General features: G+C 40.1%; 1 long non-coding RNA gene across 1 annotated transcript; it reads left to right on the top strand.

The window, feature by feature from the left end:
• The first annotated feature begins 12101 nt into the window (after positions 1–12101).
• On the top strand, positions 12102–17651 carry LOC120228660. Its single transcript, XR_005527550.1, has 2 exons — positions 12102–12243; positions 17556–17651. It is a non-coding gene; the product is annotated as an uncharacterized LOC120228660 (long non-coding RNA).
• Positions 17652–24349: the final 6698 nt, after the last annotated feature.

Genomic DNA, 24349 nt, shown 5'->3' with positions numbered 1-24349 from the left:
ATGGGTTTTAATGGTGAGACTTGTGTCTTTTGCTTTGTTTTTTGCTTTGCTTTGTTTTAATTAATTTTGAAAGAAAGAGACATCTATCCAGACAGATTTGCCAACAAATCTCTGTGTGAGTTGCCCTTAGCTTCTCTCACTGCTGTTTTGGCTGTTTGTCCAATCCTGTGTTCAGATTAATTGCTGAAGAGGAGATAGAGGGTAAAGTGGGGTAGTGTGATAAGTTTTATTTTGACTCCATTTCCAGGCACAAATTCATCTGCTTTAATTCTGGTAACTTGATGGGGCACCTGGGTGGCTCAGTCGGTTAAGTTTCTGACTCTGGATTTTGGTTCAGGTCATGATCTCACAGTTTGTGAGTTGAAGCCTCACGTCGGGGGCAGGGGCTGACAGCACAGAACCTGCTTGGGATTATCTCTCTCTCTCTCGCTCTCTTTCAAAAAATAAATAAATAAACATTTAAAAAATAACTCTGGTAATTTGAAATGGGATTCTGTCTAATGCCTAGTGCCTGATTCTGTATCACTCTGCCTAAAATCCCGGGTACGTCATCTTACCAGATTCCATTTCTGCATTGCCTGCATTTCCCTACTTACCTAACTTCCAAAACTCCTTCATTATGGAGACATAGTTCCCAGGGCTCAATGCTTATTGCTTTGTATAAAAGGAAAATAAGGGTGGTATATGTCTATGGGTTTATGTCGGGTAGGTTGGGGGTACACAGGAGTATGAAGAAAAACACTCTCACCCCAAAGCGTAGAACTGGAAATTAGAGGAGCCACTGCCTAACTTTTCTTGTTCATAATAGTTGAAACAGGATTTGAATCCAGGCCTCTTTGGCTACAGCATTCAAGCTCCATACAGTAGCACTGCTTCTAGAAGCTGATCCATTTTCATAAGAAAGAAGAACCAAACACATCTCTCTCCCCTTTATACCTCCAGACACACAAAAAAGACATGTGCCAAGCCCTCAAAGATGCAAACATCTACATATAAAATAACACAACTTGCGTGGTAAATTCTAGAATAGGTAAAGGTAAATAAGGTAAAGGATAAGGTAAAAGAATTACATTTTTCATGCCATTATTGGACAATCCACGCTTATACTATAATAAACTATAATCAGCTAGAAAGAGTGGGTATTTGCGGTAAAAAAGAGCTGCAGGACATTAGGTGTGGTCTGATTCATACCGAGACAGCTAGAGTATCACTCCCTTTGGTCTGGACGCTGTGGTCCTCTTAATTCAGCGCCAGATCAAATTCCCCTCTTGGCAATCCCAGCACGCTGGTGAGTCACGCTGGGCTGGAAGTCAGCTGCAATTGCTAATCCCTCTCACACGTGCAGCTGCTTGGCCACGCCCTCCCGCCCCTCCACCCGGCCTGGTGGGCTGCTTCTCAGAGCCTGAATGCTGCATTTTCATACTCCCTGAAACCATCTCATTCACAAGGGTGGAAATCTCACACACTGCATAATCATCGCGACAAAGGATGAAACAAGCTGAAGCTGTCATTAATTTGCCCTTTAAGGGTAAGAGACCAGGTAAATCAGAAAAAGATACAAAATATTAGGAAGAATGTCAGTTTTCCCCCAACCTCGCATGTCTAATAAATCAACAGTTCTCTTCTGTCCTCCTCCTGAATAAAAATAAAATTCTCTGTTGACATATTTTCTCTGTCAAGGGCCAGTTAAGGACCTTTGGGGGATTCTTAAACACAAGGGAGAGAGGTATCGGCGGGTCCCCTTCTCCACCTCAGGTGTGATTCTAAATGTCTCCGTGGACCCTAAGAAAGATGCCCTCTTCCTTCAAAATGACTGGGCCACACTATGCAGCAACTAACCCAGCATCTGCTGTGTTTATTTAGGTGTAGGCACTTTCTTTAAATATACTATTTATTTCGTTGTCATGACAACCTTGTGAGTTATATATGATCCTCCCTGTTTTATAGTGGCAGAGGGAGAAGCGCAGGGAGAAGAAGGATGTGGTCCCAGGTTGCACAGAAAGGATATAAAGGAACCAGGATATGACCATCAAGTTGTCTGGATTTAAGGCTTAGTCTATTCAACAGACTATATAGATACCCCTTGCCAATGCATAAAAGGCAGCCAACTCCAAGAGAAAGGCTCCAGGGTGGAAAAAGTGAAAAGACACTTAATGTGGAGGGTAGATAAATGAGGTAGTGTGCTTACTTTGGTCTTCGTTTCTAGAGCAATGCCAAACTCATAATAGATACTCAATAAATCACTGAAAATTAATAAAAAGCCAGGAAACAGTCAGGTATTTTCAATTTTGCTTATCAAACAGTACCTTTCAACTAATTAGCAGAAACCTATCAAGTTTTTACCATATGTTCAATACCTCATAGGTTATCACAGGTATGTGGTGATCTAAGACAATCTGATTTGAGTGAAGTCCAATATGCATGACCAATATTCTCCAATTTAATCAAATAGCAAAAGGTATAATGTTTGATTGTTCATGCTACAAGTATTTACAGCCAGAGAGTACTTGAAAGGATTTGGGGATGGTATCATGCAGCTCACATGATATAGTGCTCACATGATGTGATAGTGCTCACGTGATGTGAGCCTTGAAGGATAGATAAAAGATTAGTGCATTTCATGAAAGGGAAACATTGTGAGGAAGGGGGGCATAGGTTCAGAATGTTTGGGGAAAAGGAGAAACAGAGACATAGGGGTGATAGGAAATGAGAAGTTAAGGCAATGTTACCTGCTGTAACAAACAGGAATGTATAATGCATAGAGGATCTTACTGGAAGCTTTTGAGACCAGATCCAGAAGTGGTATTCGACACATTTCCACACCATTCCATTGACCAGAACTTTAATGTGTGATCACATGGAGCAGCAAGACAGAGTGAAGAGTGTTGTCTATCTGTGCCAGCACAAAGAGGAGGAAGTTGTTTTGGTGAATAGCTACCAGTCTCTGCAAAGAAATGCAACTAATTTGGCAAAACAAAACAAAACACATAGAGCTCAAGCTTGAGAAATGATCTCTTGGTGCTTGAATTTTTCTCAATTGTAAAATGCAACTAAAACCCTTGATAGAACACTCATAGCATTGTTTTTTAGAAGGGCAAAATGTGGAACGCCTGGGTGGCTCAGTCAGTTGAGTGTGACTTCGGCTCAGGTCATGATCTCACAGTTCGTGGGTTTCAAGCCCGGCATGGGGCTCACTGCTATCAGCCTGTCAGCACAGTCTGCTTTGGATCCACTGATCCCACCTCTTTCTGCCCCTCCCCACTTGTGTGCTCTCTCAAAAAAATAAATAAAATATTTTTAAAAATAAATAAATAAAGGGACAAAATGAGATAATGAATATAGGATTGCATTGAAAACTTAAAATATTTCCCGATTTTAGGTTGACTTCACTTCTCAGATGCCAGCAGATTGTTATGCTATTACACTACATAAAGAAGATGGAGAGGGGTGCCTGGATGGCTCAGTCAGTTTAGCAGCTCACCAACTCTTGATTTCAGCTCAGGTCACTCTCCCAGGGTCTTGGGATCAAGCCCCATGTCAGGCTCCACACTGAGCCTGGAGTCTGCTTGAGATTCTCTCGCCATCTCTTTGCCACTCTCCCCTGCTTGCATTCTGTCTCTCTCCCTCAAATTAAAAAAAGAGAATTAAGTTGATGTTATATCATCTTAACAAAAGAAGATGGAGAATACAGTAATTCATTCAAGCATCAATCTAGCAAGGAGTTTCAACTGGGAAAAAATAGGAAATTATCCCTTTAAGACTACTTCCCATGAATCCAAGAATTTGCCAACGACACTTTAGCTACTAGCTAAATATTTATTGACTTGATGAACAGGTCCTTATTTTCTTAGTACCAAGAAATATACATCAAGGTCTTACAGAGAAAAGAGAATTTTATGAGTGAAGATGTAAGACAAAAGAAAAGGATGAGAGACAGAAAAAAAACAGGAAGAGGAAATATACAAGGATCAGAGAATGCCACCTTGCTTTATACCTGTATGTAACTTCTGCATATGTTACAGTATTTAATAATGGTAACTAATTAAAAGGGATGTATTATTATATTCATTTTGTAGAAAAGTAAATAAAAGTCCATAAAAACTATGTCAGTTGAACACATTTGCATTGCTGATAATTGACAGCACTAGCTTGAATCTGAATCAGATTCCAAATTGATGCTTTTTCTCCCTGATCTTCACTACTGCTATTAATTGGAAAGGTAGAGGAAAGATTGAAGAAATAATCTTTTTTTTTTTTTATTTTTATTTATTTCTAGGAGAGAGAGACAGCGTGATCAGGGGAGAGTCAGAGAGAGAGGGGGTCACAGACTGAAACAGGCTCCAGGCTCCGAGCTGGCAGTCAGCTCAGAGCCCGACGCGGGGCTCGAACCCACTAACCGCGAGATCATGACCCAAGCGAAAGTCGGACGCTTAACCGACTAAGCCACCCAGGCGCCCCGAAGAAATAATCTTTAAAAAAATATTTTTAAGTAAGCTGTAGGCCCATTGTGGGGCTTGAAGTCACAGTCCCAAGATCAAGAGTCACATGCTCCATCAACTGAAACAATCAGGCTCTCTCAGAAAGAATAGTAGAAAGAAAAGAAAGAAAGAAAGAAAGAGAAAGAGAGAAAGGGAGAAAGGGAGAAAGGGAGAAAGGGAGAAAGGGAGAAAGGAAGAAGAAAGAAAGAAAGAAAGAAAGAAAGAAAGAAAGAAAGAAAGAAAGAAAGAAAGAAAGAAAGAAAGAAAGAGAGAAAGAAAGAAAAGAAAGAAAGAAAGAAGAGAAAAGAAAAGAAAAGAAAAGAAAAGAAAAGAAAAGAAAAGAAAAGAAAAAGAAATCTCTTTGGCAAAATCAGACTCAAAATTCCAGAGCTTGCAGAGCCATTAGAGACTAGCTGGTCCAGTGTCTTATCCTCCAGGTGAGAAAGTTGAAGACAAGGGAGGAGCTGTGTCTTGTTAAGGGTCAAAGACCTTTAATAGTGAAGCCAGACATAAAAAACCCAGGTCCCCCAATCTATGGTCCACTACAAAAGTTTCAACTAGGAAATTGTGGGGTTTTCTAAGTTTATTTGTTTATTTGTTTTGAGAGAAAGAGTTGGGGAGGGGCAGAGAGAGAGAGAATCCTAAGCAGGCTCTGTACTGCCCGATGCGGGGCTTGAACTCATGAACTTTGAGATCATGACCTGAGTTGAGATCAAGAGTCACGTGCTTAACCGACTTAGCCACCCATGTGCTCTTAGGGATTTGTTTCTTAAAGCAGCATGTGGTGCTGTAAAGTCACACACAAAAGGCACAGCAACATATATCTAGAAATGTCCCCAGAATTGTGTTTCCCCCTGTGGGTGTTTGTGGCAGAATTATACCTTAAAGTAGAAGCTGAATCAGTACGTAGCATCTGAACTAGCTTTTGCTCAGTCACGGGCACTGAGTAGGCTGATATTACAAGAAGTGCCAGTTGTATAAGATGTTCAGGCTTCTTAGGTGAGTTATAGAAGCGATTGCCTGGCATAGAGGAAAGGAACTTGAGCTGAAAGTTCAGAGATCTGACACTTTTTTTTTTAAGTTTATTTATTTTGAGAAAGATAGAGACAGTGTGAGTAGGGGAGAGACAGAGAGAGAGAGGGAGAGAGAGAATCCCAAGCAGGTCCCGTGCTACCAGGAGCAGAGCCCGACATGGGGCTTGAACCCACGAACCCGAGATAAAGGTTTGAGCTGAAACCAAGAATCAGTCCCTTAACCGACTGAGCCACCCAGGCACCCCAAGAGCTCTGACTCTTTAAACTTGAGTGCTCCTGGCTACCTCTGTGACCTTGGCCCTCACTTCCCTTATTTTGGTAGCTTGCTATACCTCATCTCTTTCACAAGAACCCCATAAGTTGAGTACCTCATGTTTTCAGAAACCAAGGCTCTGAGAGATTGCCTTGATGAACGTCACACAGGGTAGAGATTAGGTTGCAGGGTTCTTGACTATCAGCTTTATACAAAACACTATGCCCGTAGTATTAAGCATAGTCCCATCAGCATCATCCAAGAGTATGTTAGAAATGACAATTATTGGCATCTCCCAGACTTTTTGAATCAGAATATTTGGGGCTGGAGCCTGGAGTCTGTGTTTTAACAAGCCCCCTGTGTAGTTCTGATCTCAGAAGCACAGGGTCATTGTGATGTGGCATAGACATTGCCATGTATTAAATGCTATAGAGAAGCGAACCCAAGAGATAAGCCAGTCCGAAAGGTACAGATCAGGAAAAAGAGGTACTAAATTGAGTGTAAGAAGGAGGGATGATGATGCATCCAGACTGCCTGGAATACAACCTGTTATTCTTGGATTAATTTGAACTTTTTGTTTTGAAAGAAGTATAGATTCACAGGATGTTGAAGGATAGTACAGCCAAGTCCCATGAACTCTTGGTCCAGTTTTCCCAACGGTTATATTTTAGATAGCTATAGTGAATTATGATAACCATGAAGTAGATTTTGGTACAGTGTATATATAGTTCTATCCTATATTTAATACCTGTGTAGATAAATGTAACCAAGATACTGAACTATTCCATCACCACAAAGATCTCCTCTGGTTACACCCCTCTACCCTCCCATACACTTGTCATCCACTACTTTGGGCTCTGTAACTATAATTTTGTCATTTAAAAATGTTATATAAATGGAATAACATAGCATATGACCCTTTAAAAATGGAATTTTTTTTTTACTCAGCATAATTACCTTGAGATACATCCAAATTGTTATGTATACCAAGTTTATTCTTTCAATGCTGAATATTACTTATTATAAATGTACCACTTTGTTTAATCATTTACCCACTGAAAGACATTTGGGTTGTTTATAGTTTTTGGCTACCATGAATAGAGCTGCTATGAACATTCGTGTACCAGTTTTTGGGTAGGCATCATTTTTCATTCCTTTGAAATAAATGTGCAAGACTAGGATCGCTTGGTTGTACGGCAAGTATATATTTAGTTTTAGTTTTTGATTTTTAGGAAACTGCCAAATGGTTTTCCAAAGTAACTCTACAATTTCATGTTCTCACCAAAGGTGTGTGAAATATTTAGTTTCTGTGCATCCTCCCAGGCATTTGGTATTGTCACTACTGCGTGATAGTTCTTCTTAAGCGTGTGTAGTGATATTTCATTATGGTTTTAGTATGCATTTCCTTAATGGCAAGTGATATTGAACAAATTTTTATGGCTTATTTGTCATCTGAATCTCATTTTTGGTAAAACATAGCCTCTTCTATTCATGTCTTGCACCCATTTTCTAGTTGGATTGTTTGCTTTCTTACTGTTGAGTGTTGTGTATTCTTTATATATGCTAAATACTCGCCCTTTGTCAGATGAGAGGTTTGCAAATATTTTCTTCCTGTCAGTAGCTTTTCTTGTCATTCTCTTAATAGAATCTTTCTCAGATCAATTTTTTTGTGCTTTTGATGAAATCCAATTCACCAATTTTTTGTTAAGAATGGATACTTTACTATCAGATCTACAAATTTTCACCAAGCCCTGGGCCCCAAAGATTTTTTTATGTCATCTTATAAAAATATACAGTTTTATATTTTAAATTTAAATCTATGATCCATTTTTGAACTTGATTATTTTTTTAACATTTGACTATGAATGAATTTTGAACATACATATGAACAGAAATATAAACTCTCTAAACCCATCAACTAAATTTAACATCATGTTATGAAAAAAGAAGAGAGGGCAACAGGGCAATTGTGTAAAGTGAAAGTTACTTAAAAGACAAAACAGTCAAAAGGAATGAATAGAAACTGATTAAATCATAGTTTGACTATAACAACCATGAAACACATTTGGAGATACTTGAGGAAGCTAAATATGAACCAGGATGGTATTAGATAATATTGATACAATTATAGTGAGTTTTATTGGGTGTGATAATAACCTTATCATTAAATAAGAACATGTTATTACCTTTTAGAAATGCCTACTGAGGTATTAAGTGGTATACTTTCATGATGTCTGTTATTTCTTTTTAAAACTTGAGCAAAAAATGATGAAGTGAGTGTGGCAAAATGTGACCAATCGTTCATCAGCTCGCTAAAGGGACTGTGACAGCTGTCCTAACATCTTCGTCTTTGGAGTGTGGGACAAAGGGACAGTAACCCGGTAAAGTATGAAGCAGAGCTTGGGACAGACTTGACTGAGAAAGTGATAACAGAGGTAGCCATGGACGTTTGACTAATTTGATTCACTCTAATGGATATTTACCAAGCAATTGAGTGCTTATTCCATGCAAAGCCCTGTTCAGCATTTTGGAGAATTGGAAGAATGGGAACAAAGTTCCTCCTTTCCAGGAAACAAAGTGATGCCTTGAAAAAGTTACAAATTGTGGTAGGAAGGATCAGGAAAGTTCTCCCAGGCAGGGGAAATGGAGAAGTCAGGAAGGGAGGGCATCCAGATAAAGAGTCCATGCCTTCATTCATCCATTCACTGAATGCTGGGTAAGCACTGCCCCTCCTCATCTCACTAAACTCACCCGTGTACGCTCTCTCTCTCCCTCTCTCTCTCTGTCTCAAAATACATAAATAAACTTTTTAAAAAAGAAGAGAAGAGGGACACAGGAGGAAGAGGGCCATGTGACAACAGAGACAGAGATTACTGTGCACAAGCCAACGAATGCCGAGAATTCCCAGCAACCATGAGAAGCTAGAAAGAGGCAAGAAGCATTCTTTTCCCCAGGCATTAGGGAGACCATGGTCCTGCCATCGCCTTGATTCAGCCTTCTAGCTCTCTGAACTATGAGACAATACACTCTTGTTCTTCTGAGCTGCTCAGCTTTGGCTACCTTAGTACAGCAGCCTTAGGAAATGAATACCTAGATCATTCTAAGAATAAAGACTCAGTTTAAGATAGAAGAAAAAAATCTTCCCTGGGCTAGATATTATACTTACTAGACCACATCCTATTCGCCATATTGATTTACCTGATTTATTTACTTTGCAATTCTCAGAAGCCACTTTCTCAACCTCTGTTGAACTACAGTGTCTGGAGGCCATGGGAGGCCATGACTCTGCGACGAGCTTGACGGGGACAGTAGCTAGTCCCTAACTTTTTATGATCAGTGTGTTCTTCTCTTAATTTATAGTATTTTGACATGACAGCACACTTTTAGGGTGTTAATGATGAATCCATCTTATATTGTGCAAACATAAGTAGAAGCTTTAAAGGGCAATCTTTTAGAGTTTAGATTTGTACGTCTGTTTAGTGAGAAGTTACCACTACACATAGCGGTTCCTGGCAACCGGGCTATTTTTGCTGCCAGAGAACCAAAGAGGAGCTGCAGAGTATTTAAAACAACAGATTCCCAACTGTTTGGAATTATGAGTCTGTGTCCTTGTTGAATATCTTCCTGGACAGCTGTCTCCTGCTATCATGGTCTGGAGCCCTGCTTTCAACTGGACCAGGCACTTGCTGAACGGGCTGTGGTGGGGCTGGTGGAAGCCATCAGGCAGCTCAGGCTTCGCATCTACGAGACGCTCTGTACATGTTTGTCACACGGGAAAATGCTGGGAAGAGTCAGAGATGAGCGTTCCCTTGGGTGGGCTATAAGGTTTATTTCAATTCGTTTCCACGAACAATGATGAGTGAAGACCATGACAGCAGCCGGCGCAAGGGCCGGGATGAAACCCTGGCTCGGAGGTTCCAGCTGTGGTATCTCAACAGGTTTCTTAGCCTCTTTCAGGTTTCATGCTCAAACGTCTTACTCAGTAGAATTGTTAAATAATACGCACCCAACCAATTTGTTGTGGGAGTCACCTAGAGCAGGGCCTGAGAGGTAAGTCGGATTGAGGAAGGAGGGAAGGGAAATTCTTGCTTTGACGCTTTTCCTTTTGTTCTTCTTTCCTTCCCTTTCACAGTAACCCAGGGACACTGGGGTCCTTTACTTTTTTATTTATTTATTTTTAAATGTTTTATTTATTTCTAGGAGAGAGGAAGACAGCGTGAACAGGGGAGGGTCAGAGAGAGAGGGAGTCACAGACTGAAACAGGCTCCAGGCTCTGAGCTGGCAGTCAGCACAGAGCCCGACGCGGGGCTCGAACCCACGAACCGCGAGATCATGACCTAAGCGAAAGTCGGACGCTTAACCGACTAAGCCACCCAGGCGCCCCCTTTTTTATTTTTTTTAAAGAGAGTAGGGCTTTGGGGCTCCCGGGCAGCTCAGTCGGCTACGCATCCAACTCTTGATCTTGGCTCAAGAGCCTGCATTTGTTCCTGGGCTGACGGCGCATGGAGGCTGTTTGGGATTCTCCCACCTTCTCTTTCTGCCCTTCCTCCCCCTCTCTGTCTCTCTCTGTCAATAAATAAATAAACTTTAATAAAATAAAGATGGTAGGGCTTTCTTTCTAAAGAGGTAGGAGCATCATTCCCTTTCCATCAGTTCAAGGTGATAAGACACTCCGCTGTCCCGGATTCCTGTGTGTCCTCAAGAAGGTGACACATGGTTTAGAAGGATGGACGCACATTTTCTCAAACTGCACCACTGTTAGTATCATTGCCTTCTCATCACCACCACACTGCCATCACCATTATCAATAATAATTAGTATTTATTAAGTGTTTACTATGGTCCGGGCACTGTGCTACAACGTGCTTATGTAGAGCTTATTCAGTATCACCAGAACACTTTGAGTTCGGTACTGTCCCTTCCCATCACCACTGGAGAGGCGCCACAGCATAGTAAGTAGGCACTGAGTCACTGGGGCGAAACTTGCCGAGTTCAAATCTTTGTCTGCTATGTGCTGAGCCTGCCACCCAGGGCATGATATTTAATCACTCTGTGCCCTGTGTTCTCAATAAAACAATTATGATAAGGGTACCTGCTTTATAGGAATATTCTGACGATTACACGAGTTGAAAGCATATAGTGTTCTGAACATATTTCATAGAGTAAGAATTCAACCAATGCTTACTATTCTCCTTATCTTTCTTTTAGAAGGAGAAACAGACCCAGGGTTTAACTGACTAGACAGAGCTTATGCCGTTTTTAAATAGTGGCGCTGAAATCTGACCATAGGCAATCCAATTCTGCAGCTTGCGTGCAAAACCCCGGCACTCCGCATCTCAATTGAGTTTAATCACTAAAGCCTGCGACCATTAGAAGGCTGGCGCCATGCCATCAGAACCTAAAGGCTGGGGACCAGCACAGCTCATAGAGGCTCACACCACGTTCCCACAGGCGGGAGTAAAAGCGAAACACAACTTTTTTTGGAGATTCCCATGACACCCTCCAAACAGGGTGGAGACTCCCTGATTTAAAACCCTTCAAATCCTGGAGATTGGATTACAGGAAAAGTCAAGAGCAGGGATATGGGAATCTCTCATTTGCTGTTTGAAGCCTGAACTCAGCTGGAGTTTTAAAGGGCACGCAAAAATTCCTCTTTGCCTTCTCGGTCCTCTTGGGTTCTGTAGACTGAGCCTGAGGACAGCCTGTTCTGAGGGTAGATTGAGAGCAGAGGTTGGACACCCAGGGTGGCTTAAGTTACTACCCCAAATGTGGAACCCAGTCTCTCAGTCAGAGCCACTGTTAGGGCTGCCCTGCCCTGTAATTAGCTGGGCTGTTGAAATCCACAGATTTGTCAGGCAGGGATTCCCATAATCCCACCCTATGCACTCACCTTCAGGGTCTTTCTCAGATGCATTTAGCAGCAGCCGTGACTGAGGTTTGGCACTGCCTTTTGATGATAACATAAAAGCACTGGCTCCGTACTTCATAAGAACAAACACACTTTTTTCCTCTTTGTTATTTTTATTATATGCATAGGCTTGAGCCAAACTTTTCTGGACTTTGAGAGTGTTTTTTGTTTTGCCTTTTTTTTTTTCTTCTCAAATCTGGCACCCCTAAGTAACTGCATGACAGAGTTGATTCAGAACCAGTCTCCAAGTCTTCTACTTGGGGGGCCCAACCAGGCCTAAATGAAAACCATCATTGCCAACCCTAGGGGAGCCTAAATCGATCACAAGCTTTGTCATGGGGGCAGGTTGCCAGGGACCTTCCTCTTTGTTACAGGGAGCTCCGGGTACTTCAATGTTCCAGAATGCTGTGTCCTCTGCTAAACCTCCAAAAAGCTATGTGCGTGGCAAATGGATCCTTCTTTTTAATATATATATATATATTTCGAGAATGAAGACAGAAGATTAGGCGTCTTGAAGAAACCTTTGTCTAGGCAACGAGCTCTGAACAAATGAAACCACTGTCTGCAGAGGGTAAGTCAGACAGCGTTAGTCCCTCCCTCAGACCAGATCTCCACTACCTTCACTGACTTCCTTTCCACAACTTGTAGACCAGACCATTTGTCTTTTTATTCAGACACCTGGCTTAGTGTTAATGTATGTCCACTGCTTCTGGAGTTCTGATCCCCAACAGACAACTTGTCTTCATGGTGTGCAAATCATGACTCGGGCCCACTAAACAGCCAGGCACAGATGGACTTCAAGAATCACACGTATAAAAAAAGGATTTTATAGGTTACCTCATTCATTTGGCCTTTATTTCTAGTTCTCTGTATAACTGATAAAGACCTAGGATTACAAAATATGCTTTGCAAGCTCCTTTTCTCTTCTGAGCTTTTAGCTTTTCTCTCTGATGTAGATAGACACAATTATATCCAATGTTTCTTTTGACCTGAAATTATGTTTCTGATTGATATTTTAGTATCTCCCTTCTACAAATGAGCCTCTTTAACCTCATGGAGGAAGTATTATAAATCAAAGCTCTTACAATTCTTCCTGATTCCTCAACTAATGATCAATTTCATAGGACATTTTTAAAATTCTAAAATATCTCAAATGAATTATAAAATCATAAAACCCTGATCATTAATATGGGTATTAATCAAGTAATCTGTGGCTCGAAGACCAAAGGTCTCTTCCTTTCTCTTACCCTCCTTTGATTTCCTGCCCTTGGATTGCCACCTTCCCAGTAACCCTATGAAGGAACTCCTTCCATAGATCTACTGTTTTGGGGACTCCTGAGTTTGTTTGTGTTTTTGTTTTATTTTGTTTTGTTTTTGGTAAGAGGATTTCTGCTGCCTTTTGGAGAATTACCTCCTTTATACTGTGTACAGAATTGACAACAATGTCTGCACAATTTCAGCCAAAAAGTAGTCATGATACCGATCAGGATGGACTCATGGTCCAATCGGAATCTCCCTTGTGATAATTTAAAGAAACTGGACTGAAGCTCCTTGTGGGAGGTGGGCATGGAAAAGAGTAAGAATCAGGATGAGAATTCTCCTTTAATTATCCAGAACTCCCTTCTTCTTTACCTGGCTCTCTGGTCTTCTCTCATTAGCAACTCCAGCACATTCCTTCTCTGCCTTGACTAGCCAGTCTGGTTCCATTGCAATCAAGGAAAGGATTATTTAAAAATGAGGAAATTTAACTTCATTGTGTCTTTGTGACCTACTCAAGGTCACTCATCTTATGAATGGCAGAGCAGGGATTCTAATTCACACCTTTAGTCCAAAATTGGTCCAAAATCTATGCTTTTAATGACTCCAATTGTAGATCCATCAATTAGATTCTCTAAGTTGCATATTATTAGATAAACACATATCCTTGTTTTTTTGGTAATCAGAGTAACATACATGGACCCCACTATTTTAACACCCTCAATGTGTTTATTGAGATATGATTTAATGCAATACTATTAGAATTTATAGAAGAAAACAATTGTAAGGAGGTTATGAGAAATTGGAAAGAGTATCAGACTTGAAGGAAATAAATCTGTTTTGAATTAATGCTTCTTCATTATAGGCTTAAAAAAACTGATTTCTTCATCTATGCAATGAGGTTACTATGGAAGACGAATAGCAAATGTCATTATTCTGAGGGATAACTTTGCTGATGCCACTTAACTTGATTTCTATTAATTAAGTTCAGGAAAACATAAGTTTGGCCACTTGGTGAACAAATTCATTTTAAGTGAAATACTTTTCTGCTTTTGAGATCTTGAATTTGGCACTCACTTCCTCAACCTTATGTGAATGACACCTTCTTTATTAAAAAAAGGGAGGGGGGAATAATATTTAACTTATAGACTTGTTTAGTGCTAATGAAATCATATATTCAAAACTGCTTGTCATTTGGCAGGCACTCAACCAATATTTACTTGTCACTGACTTAAGGGTTCTGTATTTTTTGCTAAACTAAGATAAATAACTCTTATTTACTCACTTGATCACTTACTCACTCACATATCAGTAAATACAAAGTCTTCATTCCATAAGCATTTCATGTTGGTAAGATACGTTTATAAAGATGAGTAAGAGGGGTGCCTGGGTGGCTCAGCTGGTTGAGCATCTGACTGCAGCGCAGGTCATGATCTTGTCTGTCAGGAGTTCAAGCCCTGTGTCAGGCTCTGTGCCGACAACTCAGAGTCTGGAGTCTGCTTCAAATTCTGTGTCTCCCTCTCATTCTGCCCCTTCCCCACTTGTTTTCTCTCTCTCTCTCAAAAATAAATAAGCATTAAAAAAATTTTTTTAAAGATGAGTAAGATACAGCCCTTCTCCTTGTGCATATCACAGCCTGTTAGAGAGTACAGAGAAACTTTTAAACCATTAAATATAGTATTTTTTATATTAAGGACATTGTTCCTGGAAAACACAATTGCCATTTGGAAATAAAAGATGGAGTCACTGACTCCCAGGTGGAGTCTAGCGACTCCCCAAAGGCTTCACAGAAGAGATCGTCACTTCACAGGAATGACGTGACAAGTTGAGTGAAGGAATCAGGAACTGGCAAACTAGTTGTGACTAGGAATCAGTTGAATTAAAGTGATTGTCTACTAATTTTTACCCCAAATCGGAGCCTCCATCCACTGTACCATTTACATCTGTCAACTTAGTTTAAACAGGGAAAAAAAGAAAGAATTTATCAGTGCTTTACTAAACAAAACAACACAATGAAACTGGTCCATACATGTTCTCATTCATGAGGGTAGAAAGAAAGAATGAGGTTATAGCTGGGACCCATATTCATCTGACTCTAGAAGTTCAGCTGGAGAAGATCAACTCTGAAGAAATATTTCAGTGTTTATATACAGATTCTCAGCCAGTTGTATTTCTGTAGACTGGTCATTATCTGGTCTATGAAGGAAATGATTTAAGCATGGAAAGGAAAGGCAGATAATACCTGTGGCATCATTGGATTTGTTCCTTGCCAGATACTATCATTCCAATGGAGATGCTTTCTTAATTGGACCTTGTCCAGGCTGGGCTTCTATCCCTGTGCTGAGATATCAGCTCTATATGCCCAGAAGTAACGTTTTGAACAATTTGGAAGGTGGCCATCTGATGGGGTCATGGCAACATAAGCAGCCTTAGTCAGGGCCCAGAAGGTCAATGGAAGCTTTCAGCCCTCTTTACTCTCCTAAATCTCGAGCTGTTTCTTCTGCCAAAAATATACTTGGGGAAAACTATTACTGGTTCCAAATTACCATCTAGTTCCTAGTTTCTTGGCAAGACTGGGTGAGACTTCTCCTGGGTGGAGCCAAAAATTAGGCAAGCAATAGCTGTGGTCATCAATGCACACAGAAGTAGCATATTTCCTGTTTTAAAGTTGTCTTTTCGAGATACTCAGACATAAAAAGAATGTTGTCAGCTATCAAAGAGAGTAAAAAGCATAAAACCCTGGTTTGTGTGCTTAAATACACATCCATGCAATATTGACTAAAACATGGAAAAAAATTTTAGATCCACAGTCTATGTATAACCAAGCCACACAGTTTTAAGTATTTCTTTGGGTCTTACTTGAGAAGTAAGTTCTTGCTTTGTGGAAAATCCCTTTTTAAAATTTGAATAACAAATAAGCCATTTGTCCTTGATGTCCTCTGTTGCCTGTTCTATGCTTCGATTTGGGGCAAGCAGGTACATGATTTACAGAAGTTGCATTTAGCACCATTATTTTATACCTGTATGTATTTAGCAGTATTCACTGGGCACTTTTGATCTATCCAGCACTGTTCTAGGTTCTGAAATACAGACTATACGCCTACTCCCTGGGTTTTATTCTAGGAGCTGAGAGACAACAGTCAAGTAAACAAATAAATAAATATTTTAATTTCCATTAATGATAAAAGTGTTGAGGAAAATCACAGGACGATGTGTTAGAAAGTGACTAGGAATGAAGTTGTCACTTTAGGGAGTAGAGTCAGATAAGACCTGTCTGGGGATGTGACCTAAATGACAAGAAGACACCAAGCATGCTAAGTTCTTAGGCAAAATAAATAGCAACAGGTAATGCTCTTGAGGTGGAAACAAGTTTGTCTTGGCTGAGGAACAGAAAGAGTTCCCGTGCGTCGTCTAATAAGGAAGAAAGATAGGAATTCAACAAGAGGTCATGGAAACAGTAAGCAAATCATGTAGGCCCTGTGGAGCATGGCATCCCAAGATAAAAAGACCTTTGAAGGATTTGAAGGCTCCTAAGCAGGCATAAGACAGGATCTCACACTGACTCTTCCATGGAAAAACAACACGGAGCAAGAGTGGCGGAAAGATGGATATCCGTGACAACAGGCGCAAGGTGATGGCAACACCACTAGGGTGGTAGCAATAAGGATGATAAAAACTGTCCATTGGGACTAAGCGCCCTACTTCAGCCATGGTAAAAATCTGAGTGCCTCCTGATGCTCAGAACTAACAACAGGAACTCAAATCTGAAGGACTTTTCTGAATTTCCGATGACCTTTCCCTTCCATTATTTTTATTGACCTCAACAGCAGCCCCTTGGGGTTTGTAGCAGGAGGGCGGTTATACTTTTACAGATGAAGAAATTGGGGTTTCCACTAAGAGTCAACCACAACGTGGTGGAACCAGGACTCAAATCCATCCAGTGCCAACGGCATGTCCTCCTACTGGCCCATCCACCGTGTTCTAGGCCTTCCAAAATATTTATTTGGTCTGACACAAAATTGTGTTGAGTCAAGGGCTCTTCTAGAAGTCAGAACATACTAGGAAATTATAACAGTTTACCTGCTTGGTGTCTAAAGGAAAAGGCCACCTATTCCTGGAAGAAATCTTAAGGCTGCATAGAAGCCAACAAATGGGTGATTTAAAAGGCCTTTTTGAGGTGCGTTGAAGGGCATGACCAGTGGAATTGGTGCCTTTTGCAAGATTGAAATCATGGCAGATGCAGAAATGGATATCCAACTCCATTTCACTGGTATCAAAAAAATTTCAGCCTTTACCCTCTCACAAGGAGAATGAATTGTGTACTGGCCACACATGGAGGCATTGCTGTGATGGTCTTACACTCCAAGTTAAGGTCTAAAAAAACAACCCGGCATCGGGCTCTGCACTGACAGCTTGAGATCCTCTCTCTCCCTCTCCTTCTGCCCCTCCCCTACTTGTGCCTGCATCTCTCAAAATAAATAAACAATGAATAAACAAATATGAAAAATAACTTTAATAAAAATATTTTTAAAATAATAATAAAATTAAAAATTAAAAAAAAAAAAACACCTGTGAAAGAGACATAAACGTGTTTTAAAGTGTGCCATTTTTCTGTTATGTTCCCAGGCCAGGGGAAGCTAATGCCACCCCGTCATGCGATAGTCAATTTGTACCGTCATAAACTATGAACCTGGAAAATAAAATAAAATGCATTTCTGAGAAGTAAATTTCCTTGGTATGTAAGCTAAATGTCCCAGCTCTTGGGTTTGCTGCATAAAGAAATTTTAAAAAGAAAGTAAGTAATAGCTAAAACATGGAAAGAGACTAAGTGTCCATCATCGGACGAATGGATCAAGAAGATGTGGTTTATCTATACCATGGAATACTACATGGCAATGAGAAAGAATGAAATCTGGCCATGTGTAGCAACATGGATGGACCTTGAGGGTGTTATGCTGAGCGAAATAAGTCAGGCAGAGAAGGACAAATATCATATGTTTGCACGTATAGGAGGATTAGGAGGAACTTGATGGAGTAACAAGGGGGAGAAGAAGGGGGGAAATGGTGGGGGAAAGGGAGAGAAGCAAACCATGAGAGACTCTTGAATGCTGACAAAAACTGAGGACTGATGGGTGTGGGGGGGTGGGGGGGATGGGCATGGAGGAGGGCACTTGTGGGGATGAGCACTGGGTGTTATGTGGAAACTAATTTGACAATAAACTATTTGTAAAAAAAAAATAAAAAATAAAAATAAATAAAAATAAAAAAATTAAGTTAAATTAAATTTAAAAAAAAGAAGAAAGTAAGGAATAAATGAAGGCAGGGAGAAGGAGTACTGATATAGCTGCTTAGAAGGGAGCGGGAAAAGAAAAGAAAATTTTATTAAACTTCTATCATGTGGCAAATATCTTTCCTAGGGTACTTGATAGGCTGTCTTGCTGACACAGTAACTCTGAGATGTGTCACCCTCATTATTCAGATAAGGAAAGTAAGCCTCCAAGAAGTGGGGTAATTTTCTCAAGTTTAAGTCAATCTGCAACCAAAGCCCAAATACAAAATAAGTCAGACCTCCACACTTGTTCTGGCCTTATGCGCTTCCGAAGTGGGTAATATGGCAACAATTTGTTTTAGGGCAAGAACTTTAGAATATCCATTTTTGACATGTTATGATATTTCTTAATGGTGCTGAAAATTTCAGGCATTGTTGTAGACTGGCCAGGATGACTTTTTATTTAATATATATATATTTTTTTTTTTTTTTTTTATTTCTAGGAGAGAGAGAGACAGTGTGAGCAGGGGAGGGTCAGAGAGAGAGGGAGTCACAGACTGAAACAGGCTCCAGGCTCTGAGCTGGCAGTCAGCACAGAGCCCGACGCGGGGCTCGAACCCATGAACCGCGAGATCATGACCTAAGCGAAAGTCGGACGCTTAACCGACTAAGCCACCCAGGCGCCCCTGACTTTTTATTTAAAATCCAAATATCAAAGCTTATAATTTACAACCCCTTTTGAGGGGAATGGATTTAAGCACAGCCTCAATATGTCAGATTTAAGAGTAGAGTAGCTGCCCAGAAATTGCTAATTTGAGGTTTTCTGCATTATAAAGCAGGCCAAAACATCTGGATAAAAGAAACCCAGATGCTAGCCTCAGGATTTGGAGCCAGCTGTGCAACCTTGAGCAAGGTGCTAAAATAACTGAATTGCAGTTTGACTCCTTGGAGATAAGGAGCCTTCACTCTCCCTCTCTTTCTTTAGGTCCTTGCCTCGTTCCAACAAAGATTTGAGGCAGCTGAGTTGGACTGAATGAACTTCAAGTTTCCTTTTGTGATTATACCGAGAGCTTCATTTAAACAGCCATTCAACTTTGATCCCAGAGATCCTTTTCCCAAGATTTTTATTTCCTTAAAACTTTCCTCGTGTGTGTGTGTGTGTGTGTGTGTGTGTGTGTATCTTACTTGAAGAGTCACATCACGTGTTGTCTAGAAAAGTGGATGTGTCTTTATGTGACATTCTCATGTCTCTGTTCCTTCTGAGTGAACATGTATAACTGTGATTCTATCCTGACCTGGTTAAGAGATGATTGCTTTTGATTTTGCCACTCCACTCAACAACCAGCTCGATCCAAGGTAAAATGTAGCCTTCCCTTTGGTTTATAAAACAATCATGCTTCTTTTCAATCAGTGCTCTACACAAGACCAAGTTCTTTCAGAAAATAGGCTCACCTACTCATTGCACATTTCCCCAATATATCAGGATTGAACTCCTTCTTGCCCTAAATAATAGAGCAAAAACAAGCCACCTGGGTTTGCTGAAGCCAGAGTGGGGAGAGCTTTCTGACAGCAAATGGGTAAATTGAACTCTTTTGAGAAGACCCTGTTTATGTAGCCCAGAGGCTGAGCCATTTTGAACCTGAAGGCTCCTCCCCCTTTACCCCCCCCCCCCCCGACGTCTCCACACCTGGAGCTGATTACTCAAGAAATAAGAATCTTAAGCTTTGCATGTTTTCTTTCTAGATCTTGAGTGAACACAAATCCAACTTGTGGTGTTAGGAACTATATACTAGCAGTACGTAAACTACATACTGCAGAATATCAATGTTAATCCAGATGTTAGCCAACATCGCCATGGAATGGATGCCATAGTATCTAAGTGCAGGAATTTCTCTATGTGACAGGCCTCTCTTGCACATTCATAAAACTCATCAGCACACTGAGGTTTCTGAGAATGTCTGCAATAAAGAAACTTGACTAAGGTAAAGGGCAGTGTGTGAGGGAGCGAAACTACTTTGGCGGGACCACAAAAAAATAGTAGGATTATGGACTGCAAGAGAGGATAGAAAAAGACTGTTATTAGCCTTGAATGCATCCATAATGTAATGCTTTTATCTTGTTGACAACGAGATGAAATTACACCTTTTTATTCAGAGTTAGGTCTTAGAAAGAGAACTTTGACAGAAATGTAGAGAATCTATTGGATGAAACAGAAATGAGGAAAAGAAGTAGATAGAAGACGTTTTTAACAGCTCAGGTAAGATATACAGAATGTCTTAAGTAGGGTGAGAGATGAATTTGAGTGACATGCAAGTGGGGAATCAAACGGTTGTTGTGACCAGCTGGTTACATGGCATAAAAAGAAGCTGAAGACGGTATTTGGATACCTGGAGGGAACAGGATGAAAGTAGCCCAGTCCCTAGAAGAACGATACTTGTTTATTATAAGCACACTTGAACCAAGTCATACTTGTTTATGCGGGACATTCAAATCGAAACCTCCATCATGTAGCTCAGTTTGCAACGTTAGCACCCCATTCAGAATTATCTGCAGGTACCGTGATCTATCAAATTGAAACACTTCATTCTAGTATTTCTCTCCATTGGATTATGGTCTTCTATGATCTACCTTCAGATGTTCTTTCTACAGCTAAGTCTGAGCTCTTGGTTAAATACAGCCCGAACCTTAATTAAACTTGTTAATTCTGTGGAAAGGAACACATATCAAAATTGCACCTCAATTGCTTTACCCATATTCTTTTCATCTGGAAAGACCTTAGTTTCCAAAAATCTGCACATCCTTAAGAATCACCCCAATGCCACACTATCTTGACATCTATCTTTACAGAGCTATTTGTCCACTTCTTTCCTTCTTTTTATATTCCCATGCCATTCTTTGTACCTTTATTATTCTATTTTGCACCAAATGTTTGTGTCATTGTCATATCCTTCTTACTCAGTTATAACCTCTTTGAGTATACCTTTTGACTTCTTCCTCATAACAGGTATTCAATAAGCTTCATTAAAACCAGGTATCTGCCAACATCCATATTTGATACTAAAGCTCAGTAGGAAAATACAAATATTTGAAATGATAGTTATCATAGAAACCATACTTAGTCTGAAGAAAACAATATATTAGATTAGAACAATGTTTCTCAAACTCTAATGTGAGTAAAATGATCCAGGGATGTTTTTTTAAAGTTTATTTATTTATTGGACACCGAGGTGGCTCAGTAAGTTAAGCGTCGGACTTTGGCTCATGTCCTGATCTCACGTTCCTGGGTTTGAGCCCTGCGTTGGGCTCTGTACGAACAGCTCAGAACTTGGAGCCTGCTTTGGATTGTGTCTTGGTCGCTCTCTGCCCCTCCCCCACTCATGCTTTCTCTGTCTCCCTCTGTCTCTCTCTCTCCCTCTCTGTCTCTCTCTCTCAAGAGTAAATAAACATTTAAATTTTTTTTAAGTTTATTTGTTTGGGAAAAAAAACAGAGACAGTACGAGGAGGAGAGGGCAGAGAGAGGGAGAGAAAGAAACCAATTCGGGGCTTGAACCCACTAAGCCATGAGATAAGAACATGAGCCGAAACCAAGATTGGGACACTTGACCAACTTAGCCACCCAGGTGCCTGCATCTAGGAATCTTATTTTTTTTCTTTTTAAAAGAATTGTTTAATGTTTTATTTATTTCTGAAAGAGAGAGAGAGAGAGAGAGACGGCGTGAGCAGGGGAGGGACAGAGAGAGAGGGAGACACAGAATCTGAAGCAGACTCCAGGCTCTGAGCTGGCTGTCAGCACAGAGCCCGACGCGGGGCTCAAACCCATGAACCAGGAGATCATGACCTGAGCCGAAGTCAGATGCTTAACCGACTGAGCCACCCAGGTGCCCCTCTAGGAATCTTATTAAACAGGTTCTGGGGCCCAGCCCAAGACTTTGATTCAGTGGGTCTGGGGCAGGGCCATGCATTTGCATTTCTTTTCTTTTCTTTTTTTTTTTTTCTAAAGTTTATTTATCTATTTTTAGGGAGAGAGAGAGTGGGTATGCACAAGCAGGGGAAGGGGCAGAGCGAGGAGAGAGAGAATCTTAAATGGTCTCCATGCCCAGCACAGAGACCAATACAGAGCTCCATCTCACAAACCGTGAGATCATGACCTGAGCCAAAATCAAGAGTCTGGCACTTAACAGACTGAGCCCCCCAGGCACGTCCATGCATTTTCATATCTAACCCAAGCCCAGGTCTGCTGTTGGTGCTGGACCATGGACAGCACATTGAGTACTAACTGTTTAAAAGGTAATTCTGACATCAGAATGCCTGGACCTAAATTCCACCCTCACAATTTAATAGCTTTATGGTCTCAAGATACCACTCTAAGCTTCAAATTCCTCACCTGTAAGCGGCAAAAATAGTGGAACCCCTTCCAAATGATAGAGCTAAAATAGCCAGTCTGCACAATGTGCTCTGGCAGTAACTGACGCATGGTATGTGCTCAAAAATTAGGTGTTCGTGTGAGTATTTAACGGCACAGACAAGTCAGTAGTTCCTATAGAGTACTAAGTCACTAAACCACAGACAGCAGACCAGATCTGGCTCATTGCCTGTTTTAGTAATGCTGGTAAACTCTGAATCGTTTTAAGATATTTAAATGACTAAAAAATATTCAAAAGAATATTTCAAAATGCATGTAAATTATAAATTCAAATATCAGTGTCCATAATGTGTTATTGGAAGCCGGCCACACACATTCGTTGGCATATTGCCTATGGATGCTCTTGTGGTCCAAGAGAAGAGCGGTCACATAGCAGACCACACAGCCAGAAAAGGCTACAGTGTATACCGGCTCTTTATTGTTAAGTGTGCCAGCTTCTAACAGAGCACCAGGGACTTTCTCAGTGAATCACTGAGATTAGAACCATCACTGGAGTAGCAATAATAGTCAGTGGCTTAACACTTTTATATTATGTGTGTAACATTTTTATATTATGTGTGTGTTTGTGTATAGTAAATGCATGTACCATTAGCTCCTCGAACCAGGAAATGCTATTAGATGCCCCAACCCACTTTTTTAAAATAAAAGCAATATTTATTGTCCTTTTTCTGATTATAAAAACAATACAGGATCATGGTATTTCGAAAATACAAAAATGTATACAGCATAGAAAACCTGTGATATTCCCAGTAGTAGAGATAATGACATTAAAACATGTTTATTTTTACAAATTTGAGATGTTACTGTACAAAGTGGTTATATATTTTTAATGTAATCTTTTTCCAATATCCTCATGTTCTCCGAAAATATTTTAGTGGGCAATAATGTTATATTGTTTAGAAATGCCGTAATTCATTTAATATTGCTCTCTATTGGAGTTCAAGTTATTTTTAAGATTTTGTTATTAATTATAATAATAATTAAAGTTTTTTATGACTTTTCTGAAAATCTGTAATTTTCCCCACCAGGATAAATTACTATAATAAAATCATTTTTCTCTAAATTTGGGATGCTTCCAAGGGAAATATAAGATAAGATTAAAGGCAAGGCAAGATTATATTAGTTGAATCTCTCTCCCTCCTGTTTTGCAGATTTACAAACCACATGAATTTAAGGGACTTTTGTTTCATAATTAGTAACATGAAACGATTTCTATTATTTTTGACCAACTATGTTTGTTTATTTTCTATATACCCCATTCTTAAATCTATTACATTATCAGGAAAACAGAGTTTTTGTTTCATTTGAAATTCCCCCTTCCCTTAGAAAAAAAGGCAATACTCTTATCAAAAATATTTTATTTACAAAAAAATCAATTATACTATACATCCTATACTGGAAATACATTGAATAATTGCTACAATAAATACAGGCAATTAATTCAATCTTTTATAAGAATGAGAGAATTTGACATTTGAAAGTTACCAAAGCTTAACTTAGAACATAAATAGTTAAAAAAGGCAAACTCAAGTTTTAGTTTCATTTATTGGCATGCTGTGTTTTTTCCCCACAAACTCTCCCATCACTGAGTCTGAGTTGCAGAATGGTTTGTACCTTTTGTACTCCGAAGGTAGAATGTGCATCTTTTTCTTAGGCAGGAGATGGAACATAGACGTCTGCATGGAAAGGAAGCAGAATGACAGAGGCACATGGTCAAACCCTTCGCCA

The sequence above is a fragment of the Hyaena hyaena genome, unplaced genomic scaffold (genome assembly GCF_003009895.1).
Source record: "Hyaena hyaena isolate Hyena2069 unplaced genomic scaffold, ASM300989v1 scaffold_26, whole genome shotgun sequence".
NCBI lineage: Eukaryota > Metazoa > Chordata > Mammalia > Carnivora > Hyaenidae > Hyaena > Hyaena hyaena.
This window is presented reverse-complemented; position numbering and strand designations above follow the sequence as displayed.